The sequence below is a fragment of the Peromyscus leucopus genome, chromosome 19 (genome assembly GCF_004664715.2).
Source record: "Peromyscus leucopus breed LL Stock chromosome 19, UCI_PerLeu_2.1, whole genome shotgun sequence".
Taxonomy (NCBI): Eukaryota; Metazoa; Chordata; class Mammalia; order Rodentia; family Cricetidae; genus Peromyscus; species Peromyscus leucopus.
Genome location: NC_051079.1, coordinates 48,063,828 through 48,084,487, shown reverse-complemented (window position 1 = coordinate 48,084,487; position 20,660 = coordinate 48,063,828). Strand labels below are relative to the sequence as shown.

The following is a 20,660-nucleotide window of genomic DNA, read 5'->3' as shown; positions in this document are numbered from 1 at the left end:
AGTGCAGAGATAAGAGCACAGACAGGTTGAGAAGATGATGACCATGGCCACATAGTTTAGATACGGCAGAGCCCCAGAAAGACAGGCTTCGGTACATTCCTTTAACAAAAATCAGCAGCCCGGGGCTAGGCTTTACGGCTCAGGCCTTTGATCCCAGCATTCTGGAGACATAGGCCAGCCTGGTCTACAGAGCACATTCCAGGCCAGCCAGGGCTCCATCATGAGACTCCATCTGAAAATAAATAAACGGACAGGCAAAGAGGGAGGTGAAGATCTGTCCACTGAGGAAACGTGGGTAACAGACAGACACCCAGGCAAGACACTTCTCCTAGGAGGGTGGGAAGCCAAGCTGCTGGTAACTTTCAACAGGAAATGGGCATGATGAAATTTCATTAAAAGCTGAGAGGGGCTGGGTGGTGGTGGTGGTAGTGGTGGTGGTGGTAATGGTGGTAATGGTGGTAATCTCAGTACCTGGGAGGCAGAGTCAGGTGGATCTCTGTGAGTGAGGCAGGTGGATCTCTGAGTTCAAGGCCAGCCTGGTGAGTTCCAGGGCAGCTAAGTGCTGTTACACAGAGAGACCCTGTCTCAAAACACCTCCCACCCCCCAAAAAAAGGCAAGCCGAGAGGCTATGCATCAGCACTGATGAAGGAGAAACGGAGTTGGGAGAGAAAGAAAACAGCTTGAGGCAGGAGTGATGGGAGGGCTCATGGATGACATATGGGACACAGAGACTGGACCATGTGGGCTTGAGCTCACAGGAAGATGAGGAGTGATGAGCTCAGCCTCTGCCTCGCTAAGACGCAGCAGATGAGATGGTGGGATAGCAAGGAAGTCTCACGATGGTCTCAAGAGGTCACTGGGCCCCAGGAAGGGGCCTGGGGAGTGGTCATGAGGGGAGGGAGGAGGGACAGAACATAGGCTGGGGCTCCCCGCCCGCCAGCCACACAGACCCTCACAAGCTGCAAGGCCTGGCTTCTGAAGCCGGTTTTGAAGACTCCGAGGTAGAAAATGCTGTCATAGACATGGGGTTGGTTACCTAACTCCCAGGCTGACCCTCTGAGTCTGCGTTGGACATGCCCTTGACCTGCCATCTCGCTACCCAGGAGAAGACGTCTCTCTCCAGGAGGCCCCTCAGGATTAGGTTCGGTCCAGGCTGGATTCAGCTGCTCCGGAGGCTAGCCTCAGCGCCTGACACCCTTCAGTCTTTTCTGACTCAGCCTTTCCTTCCTGCTTCCTCTGCCATGCTCCACGCAGCTTTTCCAGAACCACTTCCACATGGTCCTGGTGGATTGTTCCTTGTACCAGAAAAGTCCATCTTCCTTTCCCAAACCCACCCTAGCTGTTCATTCGATCCAGCTTACCAGCTGACTCCCTGGAACCCCTCCCTCCCTTTGCTCCTTCAATCTCGAGAGCCGCCTTGCCCCCTTACCTCTCCCTGGCTCACTTTGGCCAGAATAAAGGGATGGGAGGGGGACTCATGCCCACTTGAACTCTTTAAACACCTTGTTCCTACGGCCTCCGCCTCCTGAGCGCTGTGCTGTGGAATTATAGGCATGCACCATCTATGCAGTGCTGTGGGGATTAAACCCAGGGCATCCTGCATGCTAGGCAAGCCCTCCACCAATTGGGCGACATCCTCGGCTCATAGCTTGAGCATGGACTCCTGTCCTTTTCAACTCCGCCCCTCCCACAGTGTCTAGAATACAGATTCTGTCCACAAGGCTGACGGAATGGACCTTCTAAACTGCCGTCCGGGGTCTTGACCTGCTCAAGCCTCAGCCGCCCATTTTTTTTTCAAGGACTTTACACTGCCCAGTGTGGAAACTCAGATTGCCAAGAATTTGCTGGTCTATGCTGTTTTCCCCCATCCAACTGGTGGCCGCTGCAGTATGTACTCGGAAGTCACATCCTGTCCACACGTGGCCAGCAGTTGTGGGCTGTGGCCCTATCTTCGGGTCGGGTCCTGTTTGACTACGCTCCTTCCAAAGGTGTTAACCTGGGCACCTACAGGAAGCAGAAGCCTGGTAGTTTCTCGGCTCCAGACCAGCATCTCTCTGTGTTTAGGCCTCAATATCCCCACCCCCTACGTGGGGAGACACAGGTAGGCTGCTGACCATCCAGGACACCTGATCCCATTGGGGAAATCCTGTGGGCCTGTCCTGCCTCCCAGTGCCAGCTGCCTTCTCTGAACTTTCCACTCTGCTCCAATTGTTCTCACGTTTTTTGTTATTTATTTATTTATTTTCAGTTCAGTTCTGTTCCTGCAGTTAACAGTCCCGAACCTCTGATCATGCTTGAGACTCCAGGCTGTTGCCCCGTGTGTTTGCAGTGGCCTCAGTCTGTCTGCCTGGTAATCTGCAAGGACCCTTTAAGGGTTGTTAATACCTACCCTTCCACCTGACCCCACTTTCCTCTCCCTTGCAGGTTTACTGGCTGGCTGAGGGATGGCTGATCTCTTTGGGCTGAGAATAAATGTTACCACCAGCTGTTCAGGGCTCTCAGTAGAGGACAGGAGACTCAGTGTTTCCATCTGCTTAACGGGAGGAACCTGGTCCAACCTGCAGGGTCTTTGAGATGGGTGGGAACCGCTGAGGGTAGAGGACAGGCCAGGAGGGAGAAACTTTGGCGCGCGTGGCCCCGTACCTCTTAGTCGGCCTGCTATAAGTAAGCCACAGAGAGAGGACTGCCTGACTGATGAAGCTGGGAACAACTTGTTGAGGTTGATGACACTCTAGTAAACAATGAAATCAGTCCATGAATCAGATCCTCCCAGTAAGGGGAATTACAAGTGTGTTTCGGTCAGAGAGAGGGCGGGTGGGTTTAGGTGTGAAGTCCTGCCCTGGAGGGGTCACACTGACAGGTACCTGTTGTCGAGAACCTGTCTGAGGAGGCCCTGGAGGGTTGTCACAGGCCAGCGGGGGTGGGGTGGGGGGAGCAGAACCCGCAGCCCCGGGGCCCAGCCAGCGATTCCAGGCCTCCGAAGTCGGCGAGGGCGCCTCTTTGTCCCCCCTCCTTCCCTCGGCCGCCTCTACCGACCCCCAGCGCCAGGTCCCTCTCTGACCCCAAATCACTTGTTGGTTTTCCCCAGGGCTTTGTCTGCTCGGGGGTCATCGGCTCCGGGACCCTGGCCGGGGACGCATCGCCCCTCCGCGGGTCCGGCGTCTGACACCCCCCGCCTCGGGCCCGGGCCCCCGCCCCCTACCCGCTCCGAGACCGGGGTCAAAGGCAGCCCGCGTCACGTGGTCGCCGAGCAGCACCGAATCGGCCGGGAGAGCCGAGGGAGAATCGGGGTGGAAGCGAGAAATCCAGCCCGGCTCGCGGCGCCCGGTCCCCGCCCCGGCGCCTGGCCGGGCCCCCGCAGCGTGCGCGCCCCGCGCCGCCGGATCGAGCCCGCGCACGGCCGCGGCTTGGAGAGGTAGGCGCGGGCCGAGGAGGAGGAGGGCGGCCCGGCGGCCCTGTGCGCGCTCCCCACGGGCGGGGCGCGGGCGCGGGCGCAGCGCGGCCAGCAAGGGTTAAGCCGGGCCCGCAGCCCGCCTCGCGCACGCCCGGGACCGGCGGCCGCGCGGCCACCCGCGCCGCTTTCCTTCCCCCCGCGCTCCGGCGCCCCGGCCGAGGCAGGTAAGAGGCCGGCCGGAGGGCTGGGTGGCCCGGGCGGCCTGGGCGGCTCGGCCGGCGTCCCGGGCCGAGCGTACGGAAGCCCCGGCACGGCGTGCAGGCCGCACCGGGGCCCCCCCTCCCGGAGCGGCCCCGGCGCAAGTTTGGTGCGCGCGGGCGCCGGGCGGGCGGTGGGAGGACAAAGGGTTGGGGGGCCTCGCGGGGCCGGGCGGGCCGGGGTGCGGGCCGGGCAGCGCGGCAGCTGTAGGTCACGGATAATGTCACCCCCGAGGAATGCCCCCTCCCCCCTCCCCGGCTCCCGAACAGGGGAAACTTTTGTCTAGCCTGGGAGGGGCTAGAGGCTGGGTCCCAGCTTCGGGAACGGGTGGTGGTGGTGGGGGGAAAGGCGGCCGGACCGGTTTTCTCCGGGGCCCTGAGAGGCCTGGTCCCTAACTCCCCTCCTCCCTCAGGTTCTCGGGAGCTGGGACTCCTTAGCATTTGACCAGCCTGAGGAGGGGACGCCTGTAGGACGCGGGGGTCTGGGAGCTGCCGGGAATCCGAGGACTCATCCATCACCTGGCTTGTATGTGCCAGGATCCCTACGGACCCTGCATCCCACGGTTGGTCCTCCCTCCTTGCTTGGGGGACAATATGGGGCAGTAGTACCCTCTGGACTGAGGGTTAGGCAGACCCGGGTGTTTGTCACTTCCCAGCTGTGTGACCTTGAGCGGGTTCTTTACCTTCCCTAGCCTCTGTTTCCTCACCTGTGAAATGGGTGTCTGGAGCCAGGGTGTGGGACCTCGGACAATGTTGGCATGCTTATATTCAACAAGTGTTCAGTGCGTGTTGCTGTGTGCCAGGCACTGGGCTCACTCCCTGCCTTCCACGGATTCGTTGACAAAAATACTCCCGCATGACTGTTAGGCACATTTTTACAGAGGGGAAACTGAGGCACAGAATGGAAAAGGACATGAAGGTAGGAAGTGGGAGCTGGGATTTGCCCCCTCTCTCAGCCCTGTATTATCAACTACATATCCCTGCTAGGCCTTTTGATGCGACTGGGTTTGTAGTTTCATTTTCAGTTGAATCGTGCGGACTGCCTCCCTGCCCCGTCACCCTTCCCCAGGTGAGACACCCTTCCACCTGGCACTTGCCTGGGTGAGGTCTTGTGCCCTTGCCCTCGTGAGTGTGGCAGCTGGTGCTGGAGGGGGGAGGTCAGTTGGAGCCTGTGATCGGAGGAGCTTCGTGATGGTCCAAGTTCCGTCCGTTGCTGGCTGGGTCCGGCTAGGAACGCTCTCCCAGTGTGGGTGGTGGTTCAGGGAGGAGTCTGTCTCCCTGGCTCCAACTGGGGACAGCTGGTGGCTTTGTCAACAGACTCTTCTTTCCCCAGCACCCAGGAGACCTGCAGAGCTTTCTGTCTACCTTTAGACCTGTCACTTTCAGGTCAACAGGGCGTCGGAGGTTGGGTTCAAGAGTAGACCCCTTGGGCAGATCAGGGACCTAAGGCCAAGGATTTATGTATGTCCCAAGTGTCTCAGCCACAGGGTCGGCATTGCCAAACTAAGGGTCAGGCCTTGACACCCTAGCCCGAAAGGTCCTTGGAGCTAGTATGAAGGATGAACTTTGAGCCAGCAAGATTGCAGAATCCTCATGGAGATGCCTGTCTTGGTGTGTTCTGGAGTCCAGCAGCAAGCCCCCTACAGGGCACCTTGTCGTCCCCCAGGAAAGACCCCACCAGTGACAATGAAGAGTGGCTCAGAGTCCCACTGTTTTTTTTTTTTTTTTTTTTTTTTTTGTTTGTTTTTGTTTTTCGAGACAGGGTTTCTCTGTGTAGTTTTGTGCCTTTCCTGGAACTCACTTGGTAGCCCAGGCTGGCCTCGAACTCGCAGAGATCCACCTAGCTCTGCCTCCTGAGTGCTGGGATTAAAGGCGTGCGCCACCACCGCCCGGCACCCACTGGTGTTTTCATGTGCTAGGTGGGCCCGATCTTTTGGGTTGTGTGTGGGGGTAGGGTGGGGAGAGATATGATTACCAATCAAGCTCTGATTGGGGGTTTTGAGCAATTACTTAAAAGATGGAATACAAATTGCTAATTAATGACATCTTAAAACCTTGGACTGAAGGCTGGTGTGGAGGGTGTGGTGGGCTCTCGGGGGAGGGAGCTTTGTGCATACAGCTCCAACTGCTCCAAGGCCCTCTAGCACAGACTGTGGGATTCCCAAGGATTTGTAGGCTTTCCTTGGGCCCTGGGAATAGAGAGCTCTCCCGGGCTGACATCACTGTCAGCTTGTAGGAACAAGAGTGGAAATTCCAGCACTTAGCCCTGAAAAGCGAGGGATTAAGTGGAGGGTTGGAAGGCCTGGAAAGGGTCCTGGGGGCTGGGGGAATGTCTCTTGTTGTGTGGTCACACTCTCTTGTTTGCCCTTGTGATCAGAACAGAGAGGCCTCTGGGAAAGTCAACAGGTAGAGGAAGAAAGTCAGCGAGAGAGATGGAGAGGGAGAGCCTCCTGTCACAGGGGGTGTGCAAGGGAGAATCTTCAGCTTGAGAGATGTGGTCAGGGGGAAGAGGGACAGGAGCCAACAGAGAATGTGAGGGATGGTCTCAGCAGCCCAAAGCTCTCTTCCCTGGCCTTCGGGACCCGCTTTGCCTGTATCCTGGGCCCGTGTGTCTGTACTTCAGAACCAGCGCCAGACTTAGAACTCTCTAGGGCTTGCGCAGACTTCTACGAGGTTGGAATTTGTTTTGAGTACGGCTTGAAATAACAGGCCTATTTGGAGGACATTCCTTGCTTGAGATGTGAAGTTGGGTAATTTTTCAAATTCATATGGAAAATTTCTGTGGCCAAGGGGGTGGCAGGGGACACGAAGTGGGCCGAAGCGCCTGCTGGGCTTTGACTAGAGAGGGCAGACCGGGACCAGAGCAGGGATGGCGGTGAAGCAGGGTGTGATAGGGTGACCAGCGGTAGAGGATGCCCTAAGGACAGCGGAAGGAAGAGCTCCCTGGTTGGTAAGGTCAGCGAGGGTTCCTAGCGCGAGAAGTAAGTGAGGGTTCAGGCCATCAGATGGGACGGTGGGCAGCAGACGGCATTGTGGGGGCTCCCAGCACCCTGCTCCTGAGGAGTTAGGGTTTTATGCGGTAGCCAGGAAGACAGAAGGCTGTAAGCAGCTTGTTGAGACGGTGCCTGTGACTGTGCTTTGTGCCAGCCTCCTCACAGACACCCATTGACTTCTCACAATACCCCGCAGAGACGCCGCTGCTGGCCACCCCACCCTGCCCTATTTCTGGGTGGGGGAAATGGAGGCCCAGAGGGGTAGAGTCACTTAACAGTGCCAGGGTTTGATCTGTGTGTGTGCCACCACCAAGTTGTTGTGCTCAGGGTCGTTTTGGCCAAAGATGGTGGGCTGGAGTGACGGGGTTGAGACTAGAAAACTCATTGATCATGACCCAGCGGAGCCGACCTGGTCAGCTCAGGCAGACTCAGGCTGAGGCTGATGGCCGGAGAGGAGCTGCAGGATCTTGTAGCTGCCTTGGGGATTGGCCCAGGTTTGGGGAAGGACCTCAGCAAAATCGCTGCTTTTGAATCCTGGGAAAGCTCCCCAGGGGCAGATGCCATAGGCTGGTCCCGTAGGGTTTTTTTGAGGTCAAAGACAGCAGTAGACCCTGGGCATTTAACCAGGGAAGAAACTGCCTGAGGACAAGGGGAGGACCTCCTTGCTAAGTGCAGGAAGAGTCTGGTGAGGTTGCGGGAGAATGTAACCACAGGGTCAGGTTTGGGTGACTGCTCTCAGTTCCCTTTTTGCCTGAGAACTCAGAAGTGGGGTAGCGCTCAGTCCACTTCCAGCCCCAATGTTCTCATAGCTCTTGAAGTGGTGTTTCCTGTGGGCCTCAGGAAGTCCTAATACCCAGTGGCCTGCCCGGCTCCTCCTCGAGTCCCTGAGCTCTGAGGACACCTCCTCCCAGCACAGCCTCCTGCCAGTAATACTGATTTTCTTTTCTTTCTTTCTTTTAAAAAATGTTTTCTGATCTTTGTTTTTATTTTATGTGTCTGAGTGTTCTGCCTGCATGTATGACTGTACATCATGTGTGTGTTGGATCTTCTGGGATGAGAGTTGCAGACCGTTACCTCTGGAGCAAACCAGAGCCTGGCCTGCAGGAGTTGGTTCTCTTCTTCTTCTAGCACACAGTAGGTAAAGCTGGGTGTCTCTGTGAGTTCAAGGTCAACCTGGTTTTTATGGTGAGTTCCAGAACTAAGTCCTTCAAGTTGTCCCTGACCTGCACGCATGCCCACAAACACACTCACTCTCACACTGAGATCTCACACATTCTACATGTAAAAACAAACAAACAAACCCCAGACTTCTATTTTGGAAAAGATGGTTGGTACACAGCACCCAGCAGGCTTCTAGAACCCAGCAGGCAGGAGCCCGTTCAAAGTAGCAGGCTGAGGAGGAGACAGAGTCCTAGGGCGGTGGGACAGTTCATGGCCTGGGGTATCTGTGGCTGTATCTTGAAAACTGGACAGGATTTCCTCCCGTTGTTTATACCTCTGCTTTCTGCCTTCCTTCCTGTCATCCAGGTTAAGGGACTCAAGTCCCACAGGCCCAGTCCCTGGTGACCATACTGAGTAGTGTCTAAAGCTTGCTCTGGGTGGCTTGGGCAGGTGGCCCGACGGCTACTTTCATGACCCATCTCTTATGACCCGGGCTGTGGGCTTGGAGCTTCCAGGAGGGACGGAGGAATGGATGGTGCCAGGGAGAGGTGATGGGAACACCTTAAGGGGACTTAACCTTAAGGGAGTCATGAGGTCCAGATCAAGTCAAGGCTAAAAGCAAGACTGGGTGGCAGACAGGAGGTCCCTGCTGTCACTTCTGTTTATGGAACCTGGGCAAGGGGTTTAGTTCTTCATCTATGCAAAGGGACTGCAATTGTCCTTACCTTGAAGCATTTTAATTCAGACAGTGCGGGGTCAGTTTTGGTTACTTATGATTATTGAGACTGGCGTTGTTATTTATCTATTTATTTATTCATTCATCCATTTATTTATTTTTTGGATTTTTTGAGACTGTTTCTCTGTGTAATAGTCCTGGCTGTTCTGGAACTCACTCTGTAGACCAGGCTGGCCTCCAGCTCACATAGATCCATCTGCTTCTGCCTTCTATGTGATGGAATTAAAGACTTACGCCGCCGCCGCCGCCGCCGCCGCCGCCACCACCACCACCACCACTGATTTTTTACCTTTTTGAGACAGTGTTTCTCTGTGTAGCCCTGGCTGTCCTGGAACTCACTCTGTAGACCAGGCTGGCTTCAAACTCAGAGATCTGCCTGCCTCTGCCTCGAGTGCTGGGATTAAAGGTGTGCGCCACCACTGCCTGGTGGTAGTTATTGTTATTGGTGAGACAGGGTCTTACTGTGTTGCCTGGCTGGCTTATAACTCATTATATAGGCCATGCTGGCTTCCCGCTCTGCCTCCCACGTGCTGGATTAAAGATGTGCACCGCCAAGCCTAGCTCGATGCTTATTCTTGACTGAGTGCTCCCTTCATTCTTATGACAGCAGTGGGGAGTGGAGTTAGTATCACCCTTTTTTTGGGGGGGGTTTTCAAGACAGGGTTTCTTCGTATAGTTTTGGTGCCTGTCCTGGATCTTGCTCTGTAGACCAGGCTGGCCTCGAACTGCTGGACCCCAACCTGGCTCTGCCTTCCGAGTGCTGTGTGCCACCGCCACCTGGCTAGTATCACTTCTCCTCTCCTCCTCCTCCTCCTCCTCTTCTTTGGTTTTTCGAGACATGGTTTCTCTGTGTAGCTTTGTGCCTTTCCTGGAACTCCCTCTGTAGACCAGGCTGGCCTTGAACTCACAGAGATCCGCCTGCCTCTGCCGCCCGAGTGCTGGGATTAAAGGTGTGTGCCACCGCCACCTGGCTAGTATCGCCTTCTTTAAGCAGATAGGGCAGCCAAGGTTTAGAGGGACCAGTGGCTCCACCTGGAGCTTAGACTCAGGACCACAGGCAGTGCTTGCCGATTTCTGAAGGGCTCCTCTGGCTAGCTCCTTGTGAAGCACTGATAGGTTGGCGGGTAGATATACCAGAGGGGACTGATCTCAACTATCTAATAAGAAAGCAACACACCACAGCAGGCCGAGATGGCGGTATTTGTTTCTGGAGGGAGAAAGCTCCATATTTCTGGGAGTGCGGCTCAGGGCTGGAGAGCTGGCTCAGCAGCTAAGAGCACTGGCTGCTCTTCCAGAGGACCCAGGTTCAATCTCCAGCATCCACATGATGGCTCACAACTATAATTGCAGTCCCAGGGGATCTGATGCCATCTCCTAGCCTTCATGGGCATTGTGCATAAGTAGTATACAGACCTACTCATGCACATAAAATAAAAATAGGTAAAATCTTAAAACAAAACAAAACAAAAACAACCCAGAGCTCATGTGATTAAAATATGGTGGGGATTCTGGTCTTTCAGGCCTGAGGTTTGGCTCCGTGAGGAAAAGCCTGGGTTCTCAGCACCCTCAGGCTGGCCAAGGACTGGCTTGTCTGGACAGGTCTCCAGGTGGCGGAGGGTGGAGCTCTGTCGTAGTCCCTGCTCGGTGGCAGACACCTCTGGTTCGTACCCTCTTCTTTGCTTGCACATAGCTACCTGCCCGGGCAGATGCCCGTGAGAAGTGAATGTTGTCGTAGCAGGCCCTGTACTCGGGTTGTGTCCCTCTGCCTGCATGCCCTTCCTCCTGACCCTTGTGGCGTCCTGCTCGTGCTGTTACAGGAGTGGAAGCCGTAGGTGCTCTCCCTGCCTTCCCTGCAGGTTTCAGCCAGCGGTTCTCCAAGTTGGGCCATTGGCATCTGTGTCCCGTGGGGACTCGTGAAATGTGCCGGTGATGGCTCCCTGTCCAGACCTACTGAGTCAGATGCTGGGGTGGTTGGGGCCCGGCAGTCTGTGTTCAGTTGCTCTCCAGGTTCTGATGTTCAAGAACCACTGATTAGGTCACACAGAGATCAGTGCCTCTTTTCTGTTTTCAGCTTACTCAGCTTCCCAACACCCGGAGGAACCCAGGAAAGCTCAGTTCCTTTCTGTGTTTTCAGTGACCACTGGGCTAGGCCATTTAAAACAACAAATGCTTCTTTCCTTGGACATGGAACAACTGTGGGGGGCCTAGTCTCTCTTCACTTACTCACTTTCTCTCTTTCTCTTTCTTTTCTTCTTTGGGGGAGGATGTCTCACTTCACTGTGTAACCCTGGCTAGTCTGATAACTGTAGACCAGGCTGACCTTGAATGTACAGAGATCCACCCTTCTTGCCTCCTGAGTGCTGTGATTAAAGGCGTGCACTACTGTGCCCACTGTCTACCATGTTTTGAAGGAGCTACCATTTTGGACGAGTGCCTCTTACCCCAAGAAACAATCTCGTAAGACCATTGGGGTACAGCGGAACCCTGTGAGTATAAGAAGGAATATTGGGAGAGTTTGAGGAAGACAGAGGTGGGAGTAGGAAGAGTGAGGGAGACTGTGTTGACTGGAGTGGGTGTCAGGAGGCTGGGCAGCGAGCGTGGCATGCCTTTAATCCCAGCACTCGGGAGGCAGAGGCAGGAGGATCTCTGTGAGTTTGAGGCCAGCCTGGTCTACAGAGCGAGTTCCAGGACCACTAGAATGACACAGAGAGACCCTGTCTCAGCAAACAAACAAACAAATGGGTGTCAGGAAGAAGCCAGCTGTGTTCTGTGCCCGGGGTCAGAAAGTGTGGGTTCTGCTTTAGAGAAGGGTGTGTGTTAGGGATGTGTGGGCATGTCCTATGTGTGATTCAGTGGCCAGATACGGATCTGAGAAGCCTTAGCTGTCACCAGTCCGTGGTTTTCAGCATTTCAATAATTCTGATGATGATCATAATCGCTGCTCACATCTATTGACAGTTTATCAATGCTTGCTAGACATTTCCATGTCATCTCAGAAGGAATCTTCAGAATATCCCTCTAAATTAGGTGCTATAGTCACTTGTGTTTTACAGATGGAAGTACCTAGGCCGTGCCTAGCCAGGAGGATTATATTTAGAAATGTTTGTTTGTTTATTCATTGAAACAGAGTCTCACTGTGTAGCCCTGGCCTGCCTGGAACTCACAGAGATCCTCCTGCCTCTGCCCCCAAGCAGGGCCCTCTACTACAGACACTGTTGCTGTGATCTGTCCATGAGCTAGCTGCCTGAACTCAAGGCCCCAGAGTAGGGCGGGAGGTGAAATTTGAGGGCTTTAGTGGGTTTCCTTCGGTTTTGATTGGAGAAGTGGAAGGGATCAGAGCAGTCTGCTAGGGGCTGGAGAGACTGTTCTATTAGAGGACCAGATCTCAGCACCCTTGCAAACACCTGTAACTTGAGCTCCAAAGGGTCTGAAGTCTGCCTCTGGTCTCTGCAAGGGAACAGACATGTGCGCGCATACACACACACACACACACACACACACACACACACACACACACACACACACAATAAAATTTAAAACTCTGACTACCATCTACCCTGTTTTTCCCTGCCTGTGTCCCCAATGCACTTTCTAGGAGCCCCAGGATCTCCCTGAAGGCGCAGGAACCTTTGGTCTCTCAGTTGAAGGACTAAGGCTAAGTAAGGCTCAACCAGGGCAGGGGGCTCGCTGGGGCTGCGTAAGATGTCAGAGTCACTGTGAGGACCAGAGCTCAGAACTGTCGCTGTCCTTCCTCACCAGGGAAGGAAGGGTTTCTCCTTTACACAGTCCCACCGTCTAGTCTTTGGCAGGCTATGTGGCCATATCCTCAGGGTGGCCTAGGGCAATTCTGGGAAGAGAGATGGGGGTGCCCTGGAAGACAGCTGCCAAGAAGGGGTGGGGCAGTTTCCATGAGGAAGATCACCAAGAAGCCCAAACCCCAGGCGGAAACCAAATGTATTTTCTAGGTCCTGAGAGGATATTTGGAACAATGGCGGTAGGATGGGGGAGGCTGGACTGGAAAAAGGTTTCTTAATATCCTTAAAAAAAAAAGTTGAGTCTGTAGGTTTGACTTTTGTTTCTCTGAAGGATGTTTATGTAATTTCCCGAAGGCAAGATCCAGAGCTCTGTGAAGTTGTCAGGCCTGTTGTTTATAGATTCAGGGCTTTTGGAGCTGGGCAAGACTTCCATTAGAGAGCCTTCCCATCTGACTAGCAGATTGAGAGGTGGGAGGGGCTTCCGGAAGTCGCCCAGCGGGAGGCAGCAAAGAACTTGGGCCAGAATGGGGTCTTGGCCTTGCCACCCTCAGATCTCTGATTTGTTGGCCATGGCAAAGGACATGGGGGGTGGGCTTTGGGAACTCATCGCTACTGGGGTTGGATAAGGCCAGGTTGGTCTGCAGCGAGGTGGTGGGCAGAAGGCTGGATGGAGGACTGGCTGAGACCACCCTGTCCAGATGCTGGGCCTAGCTGTACACTGCCTACCCAGCAGCTAGGGACTCCGAGTCACAGTGGGGTACAGAGTCACAGGCCATTGTGTACCCTGATTTATTCTCATCTCCCAGTTCTTCAGGAATGACTAGGCCCTCCCTGGCCCTGATTGTGCCAATAACTGTGGGTGAAGGGGATTATTATTATCTCAGTGCCTACAGATATGAGAGACCTCAAATTGCTGTGAGCATCCTTTCCTTCTGCTACTGGTCTCCTGTCTGCAGGGCACTCTGTGGGCATGACCCACCTGTTCTCCCCAGTACAGGGGTTTGTGAGTCCCTGAAATCTGATGTGGCATTTTGAAGCATTTCTGTATACTGTTTTTATCTTTTTTTTTAACATAAATTTTTTAAACCTATTTTATGTGTATGGGTGTTTTGCTTGAACGTATGTCTAAGCACCACATGCATGCCTGGTATTTGTGGAATGCAGAAGAGGGTGTCAGGTTCCCTGGAACTGAAGTTAGGGATAGTTGTGAGCCACCATGTGGGTGCTAGGAACTGAATTTGGGTCCTCTTAAGCAAGTGCTTTTAACCTCTAAGCTTCTCTCTAGCCCATGTACTGTTTTTTTTTTTTTTTAAAAAAAAAAAAAAAGATTTATTTACTTTATATGGATGTTTTGTCTGCATGTACATCTATCTGTACATCAGAAGAGGTCATCTCATCCCATGATACTACAGTTACAAGTGGTTTTGAGCCACCATGTGAGTGCTGGGAATTGAACTCAAGACTTCTGAAAGTCTGGCCAAGTGCTCTTAAGTGCTGAGCCATCTCTCCAGCCCTCTGTACTGTGTTTAAGAAAGAGTCCTGTCAGTTTTGGCAGATTGGCAGAGGGATAAGGTATTCCTGTGATGAGCAAGGGCCACATGCACTATAGGCTGGAGTGAAGGGGACAGACATGTCACCCTGATGTTTCAAGTGTGGTCACAGAGGTCACTGTCAGGTCTGAAGCCAGCATCTCCAGTCAGGATCTGTATGACCTTGGTGACTTGGTGTTTCAGTTTCCACATATATAAAATGACAATACAAGGATGCTTATCTGTTTAATCAGAATGTGCATTGGGGGCGACTCCCCCAGTGCCTGGTACAGAGCTGTCATTTGAGAAGACTTTGGTACCTGGCTGTCCTTGCTGCAGGTCTGTGGTTTGGCCTTCTAAATGCCTGCCCCAGGTCTGGGTCTCCTTCCTATCCTGGGCTCACCTGGCACCTGGGCCACAGGGCAGGGCTGTAGAGTTCCAGGGGTAGTCAGTGAGGGTAGCCGCTGCCTCTGCATTCTGGGACTCCCAGCCCAGGCGCTCCCACACTTTGTCCTGAGGCAGGCTTATGTAACAACCTGGCCTGGCCTGGCAGGACATGATTCTCAACCTCATTTTGTCCCTCCATTGTCTCTTCCTCTCCCTTCCCCCACGGAGCTGTTGTTAGCCGGCTTCCTCAAGCTGCAGGTCTGAAATCCGACCCCTGCTATTCTTTTACCAATTGATTTCGTCTGATTGATTTCGTCTGCAGGTTTGTGAGGCTGCCAGCCTCTCCTCTCACTGTCCAGAGCCTGTGCTTGCTTTGGAGACTGGCAGGCATCTTGGATTTTGGAGGAAACGTTGGCTCCTAGGTGGCATGGGCCCCAGGTGTGACTTGCCAGTCCCTAAGGCCAAAGGCTCATGTTTCCTGTGGTCCCAGTTCTGTGTGCATTCCCTCTCCAAACATCCCCCACCTCACTTTTCAGCCCAACACCTCTCCCAGGCAGCCTTCCTGGTACAGAGAATTGGCCTTTCTGACTGGCCTCCACAGTGCTAGTCACAACTCCTTTGCTGAACTCTACAGTGAACTCAACATTGTGTTTTCTGTCCTTTTTAAGAGAACAGAGGTTATAAGCTGGCAGGCCACATATGCCCTATGGGCAGATTTTGTTTGGTCCATGCCAAATATTGAGCCGGTAGTCAATAGGACATTTTACATTTAAAAAAAAAAATCATACTTCTTGCTTTACTGCAAAAACTGGAACAGCAGGCTGGGCATGGTGATATATGCTATTAGTCCCGGGATTTGGGAGGTAGAGGTAGGAGGATCAGGAGTTGAGCCCGCCTTGGTTATATGAGACTCTGTCTCACAGCTTCCCCTGGTCCCCATTAGAAGATTGAAAACCTCAGGCCTGCATTCTCCAGTGGCTCAGGCTGGGGAGGAGGCCTGTGCTCTTCACTGACCCTGCCTGTCATTTCGTATGCCTCCTAATCTTGCCACCCTGTCCTTAAGGCGGGGGCTGCTTTCTCTCCTGCTTGCCAGAGTGCTGCCGGCCTGTCCCCTGTGGCTCTTTATGGGCAGTGAGGGTGTATTATCTGTTCATATCTGTGTCCTGGAAATGAGCTTAGGCTCAGGACTGTGCATACAGCAGGAGCATAATAAACATACCCAGTGGGACTGAAGGAGTGGTAGACGCTATCCTTTTGCCAGCTGTGAGTCAGCCTGCCCTGGGCCCTGGGGTCCTCCCTCCAGACAGGCTGCAGCTGATGCTTGTTTTCGATAACCAGGCTGTCCTGGAACTCAGGCTTCTTGACAGGCCTTCTCAGTGCCGGTTATAAGCATGAACCACCGTGTCTGGCTTTCTGACGCAGGGAGCAGCCTCTGAGAGTGCTACTTCACCTGTCACAGCCCACAGTGGGTGCCTTTTCCTAACAGTGGTCCATCACATGCCCACGGAAGCCTGTGGGGCTCAGCAGTTCTCAGCAGTTCCAGGTATAGGTCTGTCCCTATGCATCCTGGGGCAAAGGGGAGGGTGGAAGCCAGTGTGCACAGTTCTGGTATCTATTATGCTAGGCTCTCCTGGTCGCCCCGGGCTCTGGCTGAGTATGCTGTTTTATTGAGCCTGCAGCCCCTTGTCCAGCTGTCTGTCCATTCAAGGTTTATTGGACTTGTTTTATGATTTTTTTTTAATACTTTTTATTTGATGTGCATTGGTGTTTTGCCTGCGTGTGTGTCTGTGTGAGGGTGTCAAATCTTGGAATTACAGACAGTTGTGAGCTGCCATGTGGGTGCTGGGAACTGAACCCAGGTCCTCTAGAAGAGCAGTCAGTGCTCTTAACCATTGAGCCATCTCTCCAGCCCCTTGATTTTTTTTTTTTTTTGGAGAAAAGTTCTTATTGGTTAGCCCTGGATGGCCTGGGACTTGTTATGTAGATCAAGCTGGCCTCAAACTCACAGAAATCCACTTGTCTCTGCTCCTGAGAAGTGGGATTAAAGACGTGGACTTCCATGCCAATGAATATGGCACCTGATAGATCACAATTATCCTGTAGGCAAGAAAACTCTGGGAAACTTAGAAAAATTACCTGTAGATTTCTGTCCCGTGCCTCTGTTCTAGGCTTTTCCTCTCTAAAATATCCGGACACGAGAGCTTCAGGCCACACTTTGAGCACTATGCTATGCCTTAGGGTCCAGGGCTAGCAGAGGACCCCAGAGTGACTTTAACAGGAACACCTCCCTGCCTCACCCTGGCTTCTCTTTCACCCTCCGGGCCAGCACTCAGGGCTCCTCCCTCTTGTCATGGCTTTTCATGCTTCTTGAGCAAGTCTTCGAGGATAGCACATTAGGCAGCTTTGTGGGGTGGGGTAGAGTCCCGTTCCTGCCTTGGCCAGGTCCAGAGGCTTTCACTTCACACGGGCTGGCAGCTCAGGAGAAGGAAGCTCGCTGAGAGAGGTGTGTTCTGTCTGATCCAGAAGCGAAAGAAGCTGGAAGCCTGGCCCTTAGCAGGTAGGTGCTAGGCCCCTGCTCTCAGGCCTTAGAAGAAATGACTGGTCTGCTGAGGGCCTGTGGCACATAGGCTGAGGCATTAAGGACAGGACTGAACAAGCCATTTCCGGCCGAGTGAACTGAGGTTCTGAAGGGAGGAGGCTCTCTGGTGTTAGCCGTGAGTATTCAGGCGTGGGGCTGCAGCCTCAGATCTTCGCACTCCAGGCTGGGCTTTGCTTCTCTGTCCTCAGCCCCCTCTGTACAGCCAGTGGCAGATCATCCATGGGGACAATCAACGGACTGTCTGCGGGGAAGGAGGTTGCGGCCTGCAGCCTGAGCAGCACCCTGGAGGCCTGAGATAGGCTGGGTGTGTGAGTGCCCCCTTACACATCCTGCATCCTGTTGCTCGGTTTTCCGTCGCACTGTCTTCGATGGGCCAGCTGTCTCTGTGCCCACTTCTGCCTGGCTGGGCTGGCTTGGTGCTCTTTCTTCTGAGAACAAAGCTAATTTCTGACCGTCTTCCTGCTGACAGAGACAGGCAGGCGAGGCCCTGGCTTCCCCCTCCACCTGCTGAGAGCATTTGTGGGCTGTTGGGAAGGGCAGCGGTAGCCCATGTCAAGGCTGCTTCTGGTACCCCAAGTGTCAGGACCTAGAGCTTCTCCCCAGGGGCCAAAAGGCAGTAGGCAGAGAGAAACGGAATGTCGTATCCAGTGGTCGCCATTGGTAATTTGGCCAGAACCGGTCACATGAAACCCTCGAGGTTTCGTTAAGGCCCAGGTGTGGTACCACCCCTCAGGTCTCTGAGGGAGGTAGTAGTCACAGTCAACACATTTTTACAAAGCACCTGCTTCATGTGGGCCCTTTTCTAGGAACTGATACAACAGGGCCCAGAATAGGCCAGGACTCTGTTTTCCTATCACGCCACCAGTGGGCAGAGCCAGCAAATCGATACAAACGTCGTTTGTGCCAAGTGGTAAGAGGTCCCTAGGAGAGGAGTCAAGCTGGCCTGGGGATAGCAGGTGTGACTGAAGGACCTGGCTCTGCCATGGCAGGAGGGTGTCTCAGGAGGGAGGCAGGATGCTGGTACAAGTTTGGAGAGGAGCATGCCTGGCAGAGGGAGCACCAAGCCAAGTCTGGGGGTTAGGCTTGGGCACATACGAGGAGCAGCCAGGTGCCTGGGCAGGCAGAAGGGGGGAGGATGGGTGGGGAAGGGCTTCTTGTCCCTTAGGAGGGAGGACTTGGCTGTTTAGGTCTGAGTAAAGGGAAGCTGCTGGAAGGCTTGGGGCAGAGGACTGGCCTGTTTGACCCTTCCTGCAGAGGGATCACGTGGCTGCCTCCTGGAGAGGAAACGGAGGCCAGGGGTGTGCAAGATGATGTCAGGAGGTGACCGTAGCAAGGTGGCCCAGTGGCAAGGAGGGTAGGGGACCAGGAGTGGCCTCTGGGATTTATCTTGTAGATGAGCTGACAGATTTGCTGAGGGATTAGATGTGGGTGTGAGAGGAGAGGGTTGCTGGCTGGAGGAACCAGGAAGGACATTGTTGACACTCACAGACGGGGAAGGCTGAGGACAAGCCGGCTGGGAGAGAGAAATGGTGATTTCTGGTCAGTTGTGTTGGGGTGTGGCACACACTGATGGAAAGTACCTGGGGGCCTGAGTGCTGTCGGGATGTGAGGGGTGCCTTGTCCTCCCCTGCTCCAAGAGTCTGCCCTGAGACAAATGCCTTAGCTCCTCCCTCAGTTCTGTCTGCCAACCTGCCTTCCCCTTCCTCCTGACCGAGAGGACAGTAGGTCCCGGGGAGGTCCCAGACCCTTTGTGTGGCATGCCTCCCGGGAAGGAGTTTGGGTTTTGGGGAGCCTAGGGGAGCTAGGAGGAGGCTCAGGCTCTGACTCTGCTCGACAGCTCTGTTTTGGTTTGAGTTCCCAGGGTATCAGCAGGAGCACTGGAGGAGAGAGCCCAGTACGGTGATTAAGAATCTGGGCTTAGACTCAGGCAGGTGGACAGTGAGTCCTCCCTCTGCTGCCTGGCTGTGAGATTCGGGCAAATGAAAGAACATCTCTGATCCTCTATTTTGTCGTCCACGTAAAACAGGCCAATCCTAACACCTGCCTCACAGCGTTTCTTTGAAAGTTAACGAGAGAGATGCAGAAAACACTAAGCCAGGATCTGACGTACACTATTTAGAAGAAGCTGTTGGTAGCAGTGACCTGCGTGATCCATCAGGATAAGAAAGAGATTTTGCCTAGGAGGTTATGAGAGCCGTGTTGGGTTTTCGAGCAAGGACACATGTACGTGTGGTTTGGTGGGGGGCAGCTGTAGTTGTTGAGGTTTGGGAGAGCGGGGCTCTGGATGGTTCCAGGGACTCCCTTTGTAGCCGAGTGAATGGTGGTATGGGGAGGCAAGATGCTCGAGCAGAGTCTTGGAAGGGTATGTGCCACCTCCTTTTGTTCCCAAGTGTCTCGCTCAGAATCTTAGCTAACGTCTGCTGCAGAGTGAGAAGAGGCCTGGCCCAGGCTAAGGTCCTTAGCTCTGTTCCTTCCCTAGCTGAGGGTCTTTGTTGCTGGTCACGGCAGCGCAGGTCTCAGGGAGGAGGGTGGTACTTTTTCCTTTTCCTGGGAGCTCCTTGTCTCTACCGAGTGGTCAGCCTTAGGGAAGTGTGAGTGAGAGGCTTGAAGAGCAGGTGACATTGCGGGGCCTTAAGGGACATTCCAGACATTGAGTTAGGCGTGGCGGTGCATACCTGCCGTGCTAAGTAGTCTAGAGGTTGAGGCAGGAGGATCACTTGATCCCAGGAGTCCAAGTGTGGGCACCACAGCATTTGAGGCCCACCTGGGCTACATAATAAGACCTTGACTCAAACAAACCAACCAGTTAGGGCTGTAAACAGGCCTGGCTGTGGGGCAGGCTGGGCTGGAGTGGCATTCCTCTGTGCACTTGGATGTGGCCTTAGCTCCTGGTCTGGGTCCAGGCAGGGTGGTGCCTGCTTCAGTGGAGCCGTGGAGAGGTTGATAATGAATGGAATGCGGCCCCCCAAGGACCCACACACACTTCACTGGCCCAGGCATGCTAGTCAAGCCCTTTGCTCTGTAGGCCTTTTCCAGCAGTTGGGTTGTGCCAGGACAGCCAAGGACATTTCAAAGTCCCTGGGGCGACACTGGGCAGTGCTTGTTTTCTCAGGGTCCAAGGGTCTTTAGGTCTGTGGAAAAGGGTCTGGAGATACTCCAGCAACTTTCCTTAGCATCTGGGTAGATTGGAGTCCAGAGAAAGCAAGACACTTGACCAAGACCTCACATGGCCTCCCCTCATGTCTGTCACCTCCTTCTGTCCTGTGTCCCTTGCTCAGACTCCTGGCCTCGTGCCCAGACCGACGTTTATTTCTGCCTCCCTCGTGTAGCTCCCCACGAGCTTTGTTTGTCCTGTTATCATAATTTTGCCATGCCCTGCCAGGCACTCACCCTGCTTGATACGTCTGACCCCTTCCTTGTTCCCTTCTCATGTCTGCTTGTGATGGAGCCTCCTAGACAGAGCTGTGCAGAGCTGTGCAGAGCTGTGCAGAGCTGTGAGCTCCAGGCCTCAGGCTCTCGAGCCGTGCAGCCTGGGATTGAGCCATTCAGCTCTTTTCTCTGTATGTAGCATCAGGATAGCGGGCATAATGGCCCCCCGGAAGCCTCGGCATTCTGTCTACACAGTAAGATCAGCAGAGGCCTTAGTGTGCAGGGCTGTTGGGGGATGGGCAGCCGAGACAACAGGTGGCGTGCCGGCAAGGCTTCAGCTCTCACATGTGTTCATGGCTATCACGAAGGCCAGGCCGGTTGGCTGGTTGGCTTGGCAAGTTGGGTGTGTGGTGGATTCAACTCTGCACGAGGCTCGGGCTTTGAGTTGGCCATCTCCTGTGTGCCTTTAGGGGAAGTTG

At 54.2% G+C, this 20,660-nt stretch overlaps 1 protein-coding gene across 4 annotated transcripts in view; it reads left to right on the top strand.

Moving 5' to 3' along the window:
- The first annotated feature begins 3,263 nt into the window (after window positions 1-3,263).
- The window catches only part of Ndst1 (N-deacetylase and N-sulfotransferase 1), a 60,615-nt gene continuing 43,218 nt past the window's right edge, over window positions 3,264-20,660 (top strand). Inside the window, exon 1 of one of the 4 annotated variants that reach the window (XM_028890138.2) lies at window positions 3,264-3,416. The gene's annotated coding sequence lies outside the window, so the exon portion shown is untranslated. Of the gene's footprint in view, window positions 3,417-3,544; window positions 3,620-4,012; window positions 4,216-20,304; window positions 20,436-20,660 lie in introns of those variants that run through there. The other 3 variants (XM_028890139.2, XM_028890140.2, XM_028890141.2) reach the window with 3 other exon arrangements.